At 47.9% G+C, this 12,397-nt stretch overlaps 1 long non-coding RNA gene across 1 annotated transcript in view; it reads left to right on the plus strand.

Annotated features, from left to right (window-relative positions):
* The window catches only part of LOC109293989, a 53,524-nt gene that overhangs the window by 25,152 nt on the left and 15,975 nt on the right, over positions 1-12,397 (plus strand). The window contains exon 3 of the long non-coding RNA XR_002096444.1: positions 10,904-11,029. This is a non-coding gene — a long non-coding RNA (uncharacterized LOC109293989). The remainder of the gene's footprint in view (positions 1-10,903; positions 11,030-12,397) is intronic.

The raw sequence follows: 12,397 nt of genomic DNA on the forward strand, positions 1-12,397 counted from the left end.
CGTCAGCTCAGCATTGTGGAAGGGAAGGGAGGGCTGCTCTAGCGCCCCCCAGCTTCTAGCCTGAGCCACTGCAGGCATGTGCCGGCATTTCTTCAGTCCAGAGACATCTGTACAGTTGCAAACCAGTTTAGCCTAGCCAGGTTAGACTAACCTACAAAGATTGAATCAATTCAGGCTCTGGCTATTTGAATGTCTGTCCCTAGCCAGGGGCATATCACTGAGCTGGATGAACAGGCATGGGACAAAGGACAGAATCTGAGGGCAGAAAGTATCTGAGAAAAGAAATGTGGAAAGAGTGCAAAGGATGGGGGAAAGGAAAGGCAAGCACAAGAGACAAGGGGGCAGGGATGGGAAGAAGGGACTGGCTAAGCACTGTGCAGATTTCAAGACAGCCTTTCTTGCTTTACTGAGCTGACAGAAGCCTCGTCTGCCTCCAGCTCTGTTCCTGCTCCAGGACAAGGAGTTGTTCAGCAAACCCAAACCAAAGTCTTGGCAGGCTGGCAAGCTCCTCTGCAAGTCTGCTGCAGCCTACAAAGGCAGGGAGGTCCTTATATGCAGCCTGAGTTCCAGCGTCCCAGCTTGTGGCATTCACAGCTCTCCTGCCTCCACTAGTTGGGCTCAGAAGACATACAAATCTTGACTTAGTTTTGTACCAAATCCATCCCTCTTCCCTGCCCAGCCTGCATCATGGAAAAATGCATAAGAGCTTCCAGCAGAGGCCTTTGGCAAGTCTCCACCAACAGCAGCTCCACTCTCATTCATGCCAGAGGCAGGCTGAGGAATGAACAGAAAGTTCCTCCTCTGGCTCTGCTGATCTTTTTTCCCGTCCCTCTCCCCAGTCCCTTAGACAGACACTTTTTCTTTTTCCCCTCTCCCTGAAATAATATGTCACTCCACACCCCCGGAATCTATGGCACGCGCTCTGCAGCACTTGGTATGGAGAATCTGGAGCTTGTGGGGGGGTTGGAGAGTGCATCCGGGCCCAAGGGGAAGTCTGCACAGGCGAGGTTGCCATGGGGTGTGCAGCTACATGAGGCAGAAGATCCACAGTCTCAGAGATGGCTCATGCTTTACCCCCCTGCTTTCTGATCTATGTTTAAAAAGCCAAAACCCTTGGAAGGCATTTCAACCTCCACCCCCACCCCCCTGCAACCAGCAAAAAGAAAAGGCCTGCATTCATGGGTTTTCTTTTGTTGGTGGCTTGGTTTGTTTGCAGTACAAAATAGTCAGGTCTTGTCTTGCTGTAAGAACAGGGCAGGCTATGGATGACTGAAGATCTAGGAAGTTCATGAAGCCAAACAAGTGAATCCCACTGTCTGAGAGGGGAAGGGATTTCCCATGCCAGACTTCTGGGTTGGGGTGGTGTTTGCAGAGGGACTGGGGGTGGGGAAAGCACTTCGCTGCCCCTTTTATTTGGGGCTGGAGGGATCACAGTTTTATTTTTGACAGCACCAAAGAGTCCTCCAGTGAACCTTGGAAAGGCACGTCATGATGAGCATGTGCGTCTCCTGATGTGTTTATTTTGGCCTTAGAAAAGCTGGGTTTGGGGTGGGAGAGAAGAGGGCATGTCTCTCTATCCATCAGGAGGAAGTAACACAAGGGCATAAGCTCAGCTATTTTTCCTTTATCTCCCTTTTTTAAGACCTCAGTTCATTTGGGAGACATTTAATCTCATTTGTTGTGCTCTAATAGTGAGGTGCTTGGACTTGCTGCTGCCAGTCAGTGCAGTTTGCAGGCTTGCTTGTTAGATGGACTTTTAACTGACAACTATTGACTGCAGCTTATCTCCCCACCACAACTACAGCAGGGTAAATTCATCAGGGTTTTAACTCCCTTGGCTTATTCACTATACTCAGTTCAGCTTCTTAGAGAAGTGTGCAACGCTGCGTGTTACAGCAGTGATGATGGATCAATAAGACCTGACCTAGGTTATTTTAGCTCTTATACAGAGATTTTTAACCACTGCATCTTAAAGCACTCTACAAAGCTGAGGAAATATTGTTTCCCAAAGGGAGTCTAAGACAGACAGGAGATACAACTTCCCGAAGATCATGCAGGAATGTGAGCTGAATATGGATAAAGCCACAGTCTCCTGACTTGTATGGATCCATGCTGTATCCACTGGACTCTGCTGCTCCACTAGATCCCCTGAGTCCTGGAGTCCGACAGGCTTCTGCAAGCTGCAGAGTTTCACGCTGGGGTTATCACAAAGCGGTTCCAAGTCACGTGGCCCAAACAGCTATGTTCATGGGATACCTGGGTTTGGTTCTGCCTTTGAACCCACCACTCACCTCTGTGTTCACCCCAGTTCCTCCATTCAAATGGGAACAATGAAACAGACTTGCCAGCAGAAACCAGATGTAACTGGAATTTGGAGAAGTTTCCCAGTTTACACTCTCTGATGTCGATACCTACTTGTAGGAAGCAGAACTGGATGGCATGGGGATGGGGGTGAGCAGGCTATGAAATGAAGAATCCTTCTCCTTTACAACCCATGTGCAAATCAGAAGAGGGGAAAAGTCCTTACCAGCTGATGTTTGTTTGCCCTTTGGGCTCAACTCGGTTCTGAGCAGGACAGGTGTCCATGTCACAAAACTATACCCAATCTCAATAGAGAGCCCAGCAATAACAGCACTTTTCACCTGCAGGTCTCTAAGCATCTGTAGCATTAGCTTCTTTTCATACAGGAGGGGAAAATGAGGCACAAAAATATATATTGATTTGCTTGAGTCCATCCAGCAAGCCAGTGGCTGGAGACATGGGTTATTTTACTAGTTCTAGATGACTGTCCAGTGCTCTACCCTTATATGCAGCACTGCTTCTAAGGACAACCTGGCCTCTGCCCTCTCCACTACAGGTGTTCGCTGTCCGGGGGTCACCAGGAGTCAGGAGCAGCATGCAGGCAAACTTGCACTGCTGCTGCAGCCTATGGCACTCCTGTTCTCAGGCTGGGGATAGCTCATCCCCAGAGCTGTTACTGAAACAGCAGTAGCTGCACTCATTTAACCACGGTGCTAATTGGTGGGGAAGCAGCAGGTCTGTGTGGGCTAGAGGGAAGAGCGGCTGCAGCAGGAGCAACATCCAGACAGCATCCGCTTCGGGGGAGAGACGCACTCCTCTCCAGAAGATAGCTCCAGAAGGTGGCAGGTGCACCATATGGGATGGCTATGCCTCTAGCGCTTCACCTCGGCTTGGCGCTGCCTGGCTGAATTGTGCCAGGAGCCATGCTGCCAGCAGTCACGTAGTCTCTGCTCCTGAGAAAAGCGCAGCGTGTGCTGCTCAGGAAGCAGCCTGCTGCACAGATCCCCTGCACCAGCTCCCTCTACTTAGCAAGTTGCAAACACTCGTGAGGATTAATCCTGCCTCTAAGTGGAGTTTGCTTCACAAACGGTCCCTGCCAGCAGGGCATAACAGCCCCTTTGTAGGGGCTACAAGGCACAAGGTGACTATTTGGGGGGGGCAGGGAAATGGGGGAAGGGAGGAAACTCCGCTCTCTATTGCTGCTACAAAGCCAGAGTGCATGAATGGCAGGTGGGGCAAACTGACTCTTAAGTTTGCTCTCCAGTGCTTCTCCAGTCCCGGTCACTCGCATAACTACCACACAATTAAACGTGTAGGGGTCCCAGTCTACCTGGGTCCAGGGCTTCTAAAGTTTTTAAGTTGGCTCTGTTTAAACCAGTGTAAATGAGAGCAGAAAGCAGCCTGTGGCTTGATCCATGAAATGGGGCATGTTGGGTTGAGGGAGAAATAAGATAACACGTTTTGTGGTAAGAGCAAGGCAGGGGTAGTTGGGTATCTGGACACCTTTTCCCTGGCTGAAAGGGACCTTGGGCTTATGGTTGATCACAGAATGAACATGAGCCACCAGTGCGATGCTGTAGTCAACAGAGCTAATAGCATCCTGGGATGCATTAGCAGATGCGTCACAAGCAGAGCTCAGGAAGTGATACTTCCTCTCTACTTGGCATTGGTGGGACCCCAGCTGGAGGTCTGTGTCCAGTTCTGAGCGCCGCATTTCAAAAAAGCCATGGAGAATCTTGAAGGGGTGCAGAGAAGGGCCACAAGAATGACTAAGGGCCTGGAGGACAAACCTTATGAAGAAAGACTAGGGGATCTGGGACTGGTCAGCCTGGGGAAGAGAAGACTGAGGGGGGACTTGGTGGCCGTCTGTAAGTATGTGAGGGCTGCATATCAGGAGCTGGGAGACGCCCTAGTGAACGCTTTGCCCCAGGGGAGGGCAAGGAGTAATGGCCATAAACTGTTAGAGGATGGTTTCAGGCTGGATGTAAAGAAGAACTTCTTTATGGTAAGGGTGACCAGAATCTGGAATAGACTTCCCAAGGAGGCGGTGCAGCCCCCAACTCTGGAAGTCTTCAAGAGAAGATTGGACAGATACTTTGCTGGGATCATTTGACCTCAACAGTCTTCCTGCCCAGAGCAGGGGGTTTGGACTTGATGATCTTTTGAGGTCCCTTCCAGTCCTTAGTTTCTATGATGTTATGAACTGGCCTTCATCCTCCACTCTGACAGTTGCCTCAACCAGGCACCAGCCTGGCCTACCTTTTTTCCTGTGCTGTGACTGCGGACTTGCTTTGCAGATGATAAGTCCTGGTGAAAGCGTACCCAGCTCTTTGGGAAAACTGTCCAAAACAGTTTTGGGTATGGGTTATGGAAATGGGGGGATAGGTTATAGAAAATGGATGTTGATCTCTGACTTCTGTACATGAGAGAGACAGTGTGTGTTCCTCCTGATACTGACTGCTGGAGTAAGAAGGAGGGATATCTCGGAAGCCTTGGAGATGTATACTGTTGAAGAAGTAGTGCACCATTGTTTCTATCCCTGCCTCTGCCTTGCTGGACTTGAATCTCTTTGCTTGGGGAGGCAGAGGGTGATTGTTGCCCAGCAAACACAGGTTTAACTGAAATCTTGGTCTAGGGAGTTCATAGTTTCATAGTTGATAGGGTCGGAAGGGACCTGAGCAGATCATCAAGTCCAACCCCCTGCCATGGCAGGAAAGAGTAGTGGGGTCAAACGACCCCAGCAAGGTGTTCATCCAGCCTCCTTCTGAAGACCCCCAAGGTAGGAGCAAGCACCACTTCCCTTGGAAATTGCTTCCAGCTCCTAGCTGCCCTGACTGTGAAGTAGTGTCTCCTGATGTCTAGTCTGTCAACTTATGGCCATTATTCCTTGTAACTCCCGGTAGTGCTCAGGGGAACAGGGACTCTCCCATTGCCTGCTGGTCTCCCTTGGCCAGTTTATAGACAGCCACCAGATCCCCTCTCAGCCTTCTTTTGTGGAGGCTGAACAGGTTCAGGTCTCATAGCCTCTCCTCGTAGGGCCTGCCCTGCTGCCCCCTGATCATGCGAGTGGCCCTCCTCTGGACCCTCTCCATGCTGTCCACATCCCTCCTGAAGTGCGGCGCCCAGAACTGAATGCAGTACTCCAGCTGCGGCCTGACCAGTGCCGCATAGAGGGGGAGGATCACCTCCTTGGACCCGCTTGTGATTTATCTGTGGATGCACGACAAGGTGCAGTTGGCCTTCCTGACTGCATCCCCACACTGCCGGCCCATGTTCATCTTGTAGTCTATAATGACTTCAAGATCCTTTTCTGCCACTGTGCTGACGAGAGGGGAGTTCCCCAGCCTGTAGGTATGGTGCCAGTTCTTTCTCCCTAGGTGCAGTACCCTGCACTTGTCAGTCTTGAATCCCAGTTTATTCTCATCCACCCACCCCTGTAACCTGTCCAGATCCAACTGCAGCTTGTCCCTCCCTTGTAGCGTACCCACTTCTCCCCACATCTTAGTGTCATCTGCGAATTTGAACAAGGTGCTTTTCACCCCCTTGTCCAAGTCACTGATGAAGATGTTGAACAGTGCGGGCCCGAGGACCGAGGCCTGGGGGACCCTGCTGCCCACATCCCTCCAGGTCAAATAGGACCCATCCACCACCACTCTCTGGGTGCGGCCCTCCAGCCAGTTGGCGACCCATTTGACTGTGTAGGCATCAACACCTCAATCGAGAGACAGTGCTGAAGGCCTTTCTAAAGTCCAGAAAGGCCACGTGTTCGCATGCATCGGCGGTGTATTGCTCAGTAATTCCAGCCGCTGTAGCAAATTTGGCAGCACAATGTGCCTTAAATGACTTGGGGCACAGCAAACTAAAACTCCTCCAAGGAGTTTTAGTTTGTTGCCCTACAGCTGTGGAGCGAAGCACTGGGCTCTGTGAAGCTCCACGGCTCTGCAGGAAGCCCATGTAGGCAGCCTGGCAGCAGCCTGGGAAGGCAGCTCCGCCCAAGAAAAGCGGCAAGCCTGATCTTTTTTTTTCTCTGGAGCCTGTGGTACCGCCTGGGACTGCCCAAGCCGGGTGCCTCCAGGTGGGTGCCACAGAAGGAAGCACCAGCCCCTCTCCCCCCGCCTCCCCTCCGCTCCACCTGCCAGCAGCTCATCCTCCCCTCCTCACCGCCAGAGAGGCAGGTACATTCAGGTGTGTGCGTGACATGGGGTTTTAAAGGGCCCTAAATTGAAGCAGTGTTTTTAAAAACCTACTGCTTCAATTTAGGGCCCTCATTTTGTCTCCACATGCCCTATGTCAGTGTCTCTTTTTCCTTAAGACACAAAGTCCATGTATGCCACGTAGGCCCCCGGTGCAGACAGCAAGTTAGCCTGGTGAGAACAGGATATATATTTGACATGGCTGGGCCAGGATCAAGAAATGCAGGGATTGGAAATGGACTTTTTCTGCACTATTTTTCTCCTTCCAGTAGCCTCTAAAGAGAGATACAGGGTTAATGCCTGTATTATAGTTATTTACTTCCCCCCTACCACCCCTTGGTTCCAAGTTAGTGGGAGCTTTTGCCTGGCTAGATTCCCAGCCATAACAAATTAATTGTGTAGATCTCTGTGACCCAGCCTTCAGCTTCACAGATGGTTACACTGGAAGGGACGCCCTGAATGCCTGGGCCAGTCCACAGCTACCATAAACAACTGTATCATGGCGAGATCTATTTTAAAACTATTTAGATTACTTGCTGCCACCTTTTACTGTACTGCTGTTCCAGAAACTCACTGCTCTGTTGGTTAGAAATCTTCTAAGTAATATGGCTATCCTTATCAATGGAGAAAGGAAGAGTTTTCTTAAGAACCGCAGCATGCAGATTGCTTCTGTCATCTAAGTCAGCATTTCTCAACCCATGGGTCACAAGAATATATCAAAAGGGTCACAAACAAACTTTAAAAATGAATTCTCCTTTAAATGAGAAAAACTTGGGAAACTGGCTTTTCCTTTGCAGGCTGGCAGAGCTCCAGCCTGCAAAGTGCTGCTTGGGGCCCCCCATGTCCTCCCCAGTGCTCCACACATGATGAGGCTGGGGTATGTGGGGTGAGGGGCAGTGAGTCGGGAGTGAGGGGCACTAGGTCAGGACTGGTCACTGATGTTTACAAATGGGTCCTGGTACAAAAAAGTTAAGAACGACTGATCTGGGGTGTTCATAGGAAAGCCCTTAAGCTATTGGTTCCTGCCCACCCAGGTTAGAAACTGCTAACAGTAATGTCATTAAAAGCCACAACAGGAACATCTTCTCCATGCAGGGAGTACAGTCTATACAGCCTGAAACAAGCACGGGAAAAACCAGGTGAGAGGACAAACCTGTGACTTTCTTTGCACATTGTGCTGTATTGCTAATAGATGAACTCTTCCAGGTAGGCAAGCTAAGGCTATAAAGCATGTGCATGTGCACAGAAGTAGGGAGTTTGGTGTTCGTTGTACACAGTTCCCTTTCTGGTGGATACCCAGCAAGTGACGGATTCTGGATATTTGGGCGCTGAGTTTAGCACCAGCTCTGGATCTGCTCCCTGAGTTAATGCTGGGTTGCCTATGGAGCAGCCATTGCACAACTGTGGGCAGAAGCGGCCAAAGGCAGTGCGTGCCCTCCCAGAGCTGTGCTGCCAAGGAGTGTGGAAGGCAATGGGGTAAGGTGAGGGGCCCTGAGTTCAGCTGGGTTAGGGGTCTGAAACCACCCCCATTTCCAGAGGGTGAGTGGAGAAGACAACCTTGTGCATTGTGTCCCGCCAGGCTGTCCCATCTCTGCCCCGTGAATGGCTTGTGTTGGATGAGGTGTGCACTGGCTGGTATGGAAAACAACCAAGCCACAGCTGGTGGGGGTAAGGGGGAACCGGGTTAGGGAAAATCCCATCCTTAACCCGCAGCTAGAACCACCAGGTACTTGGCCTGATGCACCTTAGTGTATTAGACTTGTATGCAGCCATCCAGTTCCTGCCTTAAATGTTAATTCAGCTCTAGTCCATCCCCCTCACTGAAAACTCAGCTATTCAAAAAGTAATCCCTTATCAGAGTCTCCTTGCACGTGTTCCTTCTTAGCGTAAGCCTTTATCCCGTCATTCTGCTCTGGCTAGGGACCTCAGCTAGCTGCTCCTGCTTTGCTTCATAATAGCACTCATCTAATTTGAATACTTCCATCTGGCCACCTCTGAACCGCCTTCCCTAGGGCTAAAGCCATCCAAGTGCTTTTCATTCACTTCTACATATTGCCTGGATTCCTGCTGAATTGGGCACAAGCTGCCTGTACACCAGGTATCTTTCCATGTAGCCTTCTTAACCCTCCTGTTCACCTCCCAGGGATGAGCTGAAGGATTTTTCGATGGGCATTCTGGTCAGGTTTAGGTCATGGGTTGGGGTTCTGATTTTTATGGGGCTGAAACCCCCCAATCTGTCCTCTGCAGATCTCACCAGCTTGGCAAAACTTTTGAGTTGCCAACTATATCCTAAGTAGGACTATGGCCTTCATGTTCCAGGGCTCAGCAGAGTGTTATTTTTGGTAAAATGGGATTATTAATTCAGACCCAGAAACGAAGCCCTAGGGGCAAGTGTAATCTATGGATTCCTGTCCCACCTCCCACAAATCAGGAAGGTTTTGGAGTTGAGGTTTGAGTTCCAGTTCACTCTGCCTCTGCCACTGGGCCTCTGCTCCCCATCTAGACAGTGAGTGATACATTGAGGTTGGGAAATATGATAAAAACATTAGTTTGTGTCAAGCTGGTACCACTCTGATGGTGATAGTGGAAGCAACTAAATAAAGGAGTTAGTATCACTGCTGAGTTTGAATCTTGGCTCTTTCTGGTGTCCAGGTGTATCCTCAGCCCACAGCACACTCGTGTAAGCATTACATGAAGAAACATTTGTTGCACCTTTAGGGGGATTAAACCAGTATCCCTGCATCCTCCTATAACTTCACGTTTGGTGTTCAGGCATTGAGAAATGAGCAAGAACAACCGATGTGCAAAGACTGTGAAAAGTAAACCTTGTTGGGTTGGCTTTGGGAGCTTGGTAACACTTTCTGAATCTTTCCTGCATTTTTTGAACCTTTCTTTGAAGCAGAAAAACATCCATAATAATAGAATGGCACAAAAAAAGGAATGTATGGCTTGATTGTCCTGAGAATTAATAATACATATTTTTTATATACCCACTACTTTGTCCTCTGTTGACCTATTGTAGATCTTCTGCCCCATGAATAATGTGCCCCACATAACGACCTTAGGAAGATTAGGCTCTGGTGTTACCTGCATGCCTATACACATGGGGTCACATTATTCATCTCTTATCTGTTCAACTCCCTTAGTAATGGGGCTGTCATCAAGCATAACTGGGTCTGAATTTGCCCTAATAATAGCAATGCTTTTCTCTTCCTTAGTGTGCTATGTGTGAAGGTGCTCAAAGTGATTAACAAACTTCCCATAGCCTGTGGGCACTCTGGGTCAGGACAGTCTTTGCTCCAGGTTTGCAGAGCACCTTGTACTAGGACTCTGATCTATGGCTGGGTCTTCTAGGTAATTCTGCCATTCAGATAATAATGAGATTCAACTCTGTGTGGTGCTGTGCATCCTTCACTCCCAGTGACATCTGTCCATGGAGTTGCCTGGGATGTACACCGGTGCAAGAGAAATCAGAATCTGGCTCTTGGAAGTCAGTTGACTAGCCCAAGGGTGCATGAGTCAATAGAAAGAACTGATCCCAGAAGCCCTGATATCTTATTCCCCTACCTGAGATAACATAGATATGTACCAGTCATTTGACTAGTGGGAGGCAGTGTCACTCAAGGGTCTGAATTTACCAGGCATTGTTCCCCCTCCCTTTTCCATATGCGCACAGATGTGTGTACTCTCTCTCTCTCTCTCTCTCTCTCTCTATAAAGGGATTTTTTTTGTAATTCTGAATATAAATATTTTAATTTTTGTCTTTTATTAGTATGGGGACCCCTATTCTACCTGCCCCCTTTTTCTTGGGGCAGAGGAAAGAAAGGAGGAGAAACAAAATGAAATTGAAACAAACCTGTTCTTACCTTTGTGGAATATTATGCAAAACAGAAAACTCAACAACCCCCACCCCCACCAACAACCCATTCCTGTTGTCTAAAACCCATTTGTTGGAGAGTGGGGTTTTTTGTGTTTGTTTTTGGCCAGCTTAAATGAGCATCAATATCCTCTTCCTGCTTTGCTTTCAATGTATCACTTGGTCATTCAATACCAACCACACTGGTTGCATACACACATACTGTCTTTCTGACAGTTAAGCCAACTTAACTTTTTAAAGTTGATTTAACTATCAGAGCAGATACACATATGTGGAGCAGAGTCAAATTAAATGTGCCGCAAGATAATACACCGCCAAAGTGCATTATCTTGAGTCACATTAGTTAAATTGATTTAGCTCCCAAAATTGCTGTCATCTCATCAAGGAGCTACTCGGATGTGGCTTAACTTAAGTCAGTTTAGCTGAGCAACTTATTGTAAGTCAACTTAGTATGTGTGCACGTATCCACTGTGAACTGAACTTGTACCTTTTTTCCCAAAGTTTGACCTCTAATTCTGATCTCATATCACAGACAGGTGCATGGCTATGCCTTTACACAGTGTAAGTGCTACTGTGGGCACAGGTCTGTTAAGACTCAAAAAGGCTTTGAATGGACCTACAGACACCACATGTTTCCTTCTCGAGAAGATTTTGTCAGGTCAGTGGTACTATCTACTGTCTCTGTGCCTGTGTGCTCAAGCACTGCTCTGGGTGGGTCCCGCCAGCTCTGTTAGGCCAGTAGCAGGAGGGGAGGAAGTGGGTCCCAATGTTTAGAGCATTTGTCCCTTATCCCCCTGGCACATCCCATCTTCCCTTTTCCAGGACTCTTTAGCACTGATAATGCTGCCATCTGCCATCCTCTAAGTACCTAGGTCCAGAATCTCAGTGCCGACTGCCTCTCTTCTTAGTGCTGTGTCTTCCTTATGGGGATTTCTAATTTCAGTTACACAACCTCTGGAAACCTACACCTCATAATGGGTCTGTGCCTCCAGCAAAGCAAGTCACTAATAAAATTAACCTTATGTAACGAGTGTAAGCCACTGCGCTGAGCTCAGAGCCAGCAGATGAAGCTAGGACTGCTTTCACCCAACACTAAGCAGAGTGATTTAATTATTGAACAGTTTTAATTAACACTTCCTTAGGCTGGCTTTGCCTTCGATGCAAATTATCGGACAGACAACAAACACAGGGAAGGGTGACATGGATGACCCCAAACATTGTTCAAACTAAAGGAAGGAAAATCAGATCTGAACAAAGGTTCAGGGCATGGAAGACTTGGAAAGCATGAGTTTGTACTGGTGCATACAAGGAAGGGACAGGAGATCAAGGAGATCCTGTCATGTTGCAGAACAAAATATAGCAATAGGTAGGGGAATTCTTATAAAGCAGGATAGGGCAGAAATGGTCAATTTTATCTTAGAATGATAGGTTTGTCATCTGGCTGAAAAACAGAATTCCCTGCATAGGGAAAGGCTGAGATGTTGAGCCTTGGCCCTGTTCTGAATTGGAGTGAAAAGTCAATTTTGGGATGCTATGGAATGAAATATTTCGAAATATTTCTTTTCCAACTTGTTAAAGTGCTCAACTTCAACATTTTTTTTAAGCTGATAGCATAAAAGTTGTCGAGACAAAACATTTAGACAGGTTCTTGCTGTATTGATTCAGTCAGAATTTTCATTCCTGCAAAACACTTACATATTCTTTCTTTTATGATTTTTATTGATTTTTTTTTTTAATGCAACACAAAAATCAGAAATATGTAATATACATGTCAACCTTAACAATGCTCATGCCTGTCACAAACAATAAGTAATAAAGAGGAAAAGAAAAAAAATGTAGGAGGGAAGAGGGAGGGATAGAATAAGAAAAGGGAAGCTTGCCAGGAGTAATAATTTAGTTACCAAAATATTCTAAGAACTCAGTCCGAATCGCATCAAACTTTTCAGAGTGGTTAAACCTGCTAAACAATTGCCCAGCTTTGCCAATAACTCCAGACTAAAAGGACCACACAGTTTGGTGGGAAGGG

This window comes from Gavialis gangeticus, unplaced genomic scaffold, assembly GCF_001723915.1.
Source record: "Gavialis gangeticus isolate Ggan-Ray unplaced genomic scaffold, GavGan_comp1, whole genome shotgun sequence".
NCBI lineage: Eukaryota > Metazoa > Chordata > Crocodylia > Gavialidae > Gavialis > Gavialis gangeticus.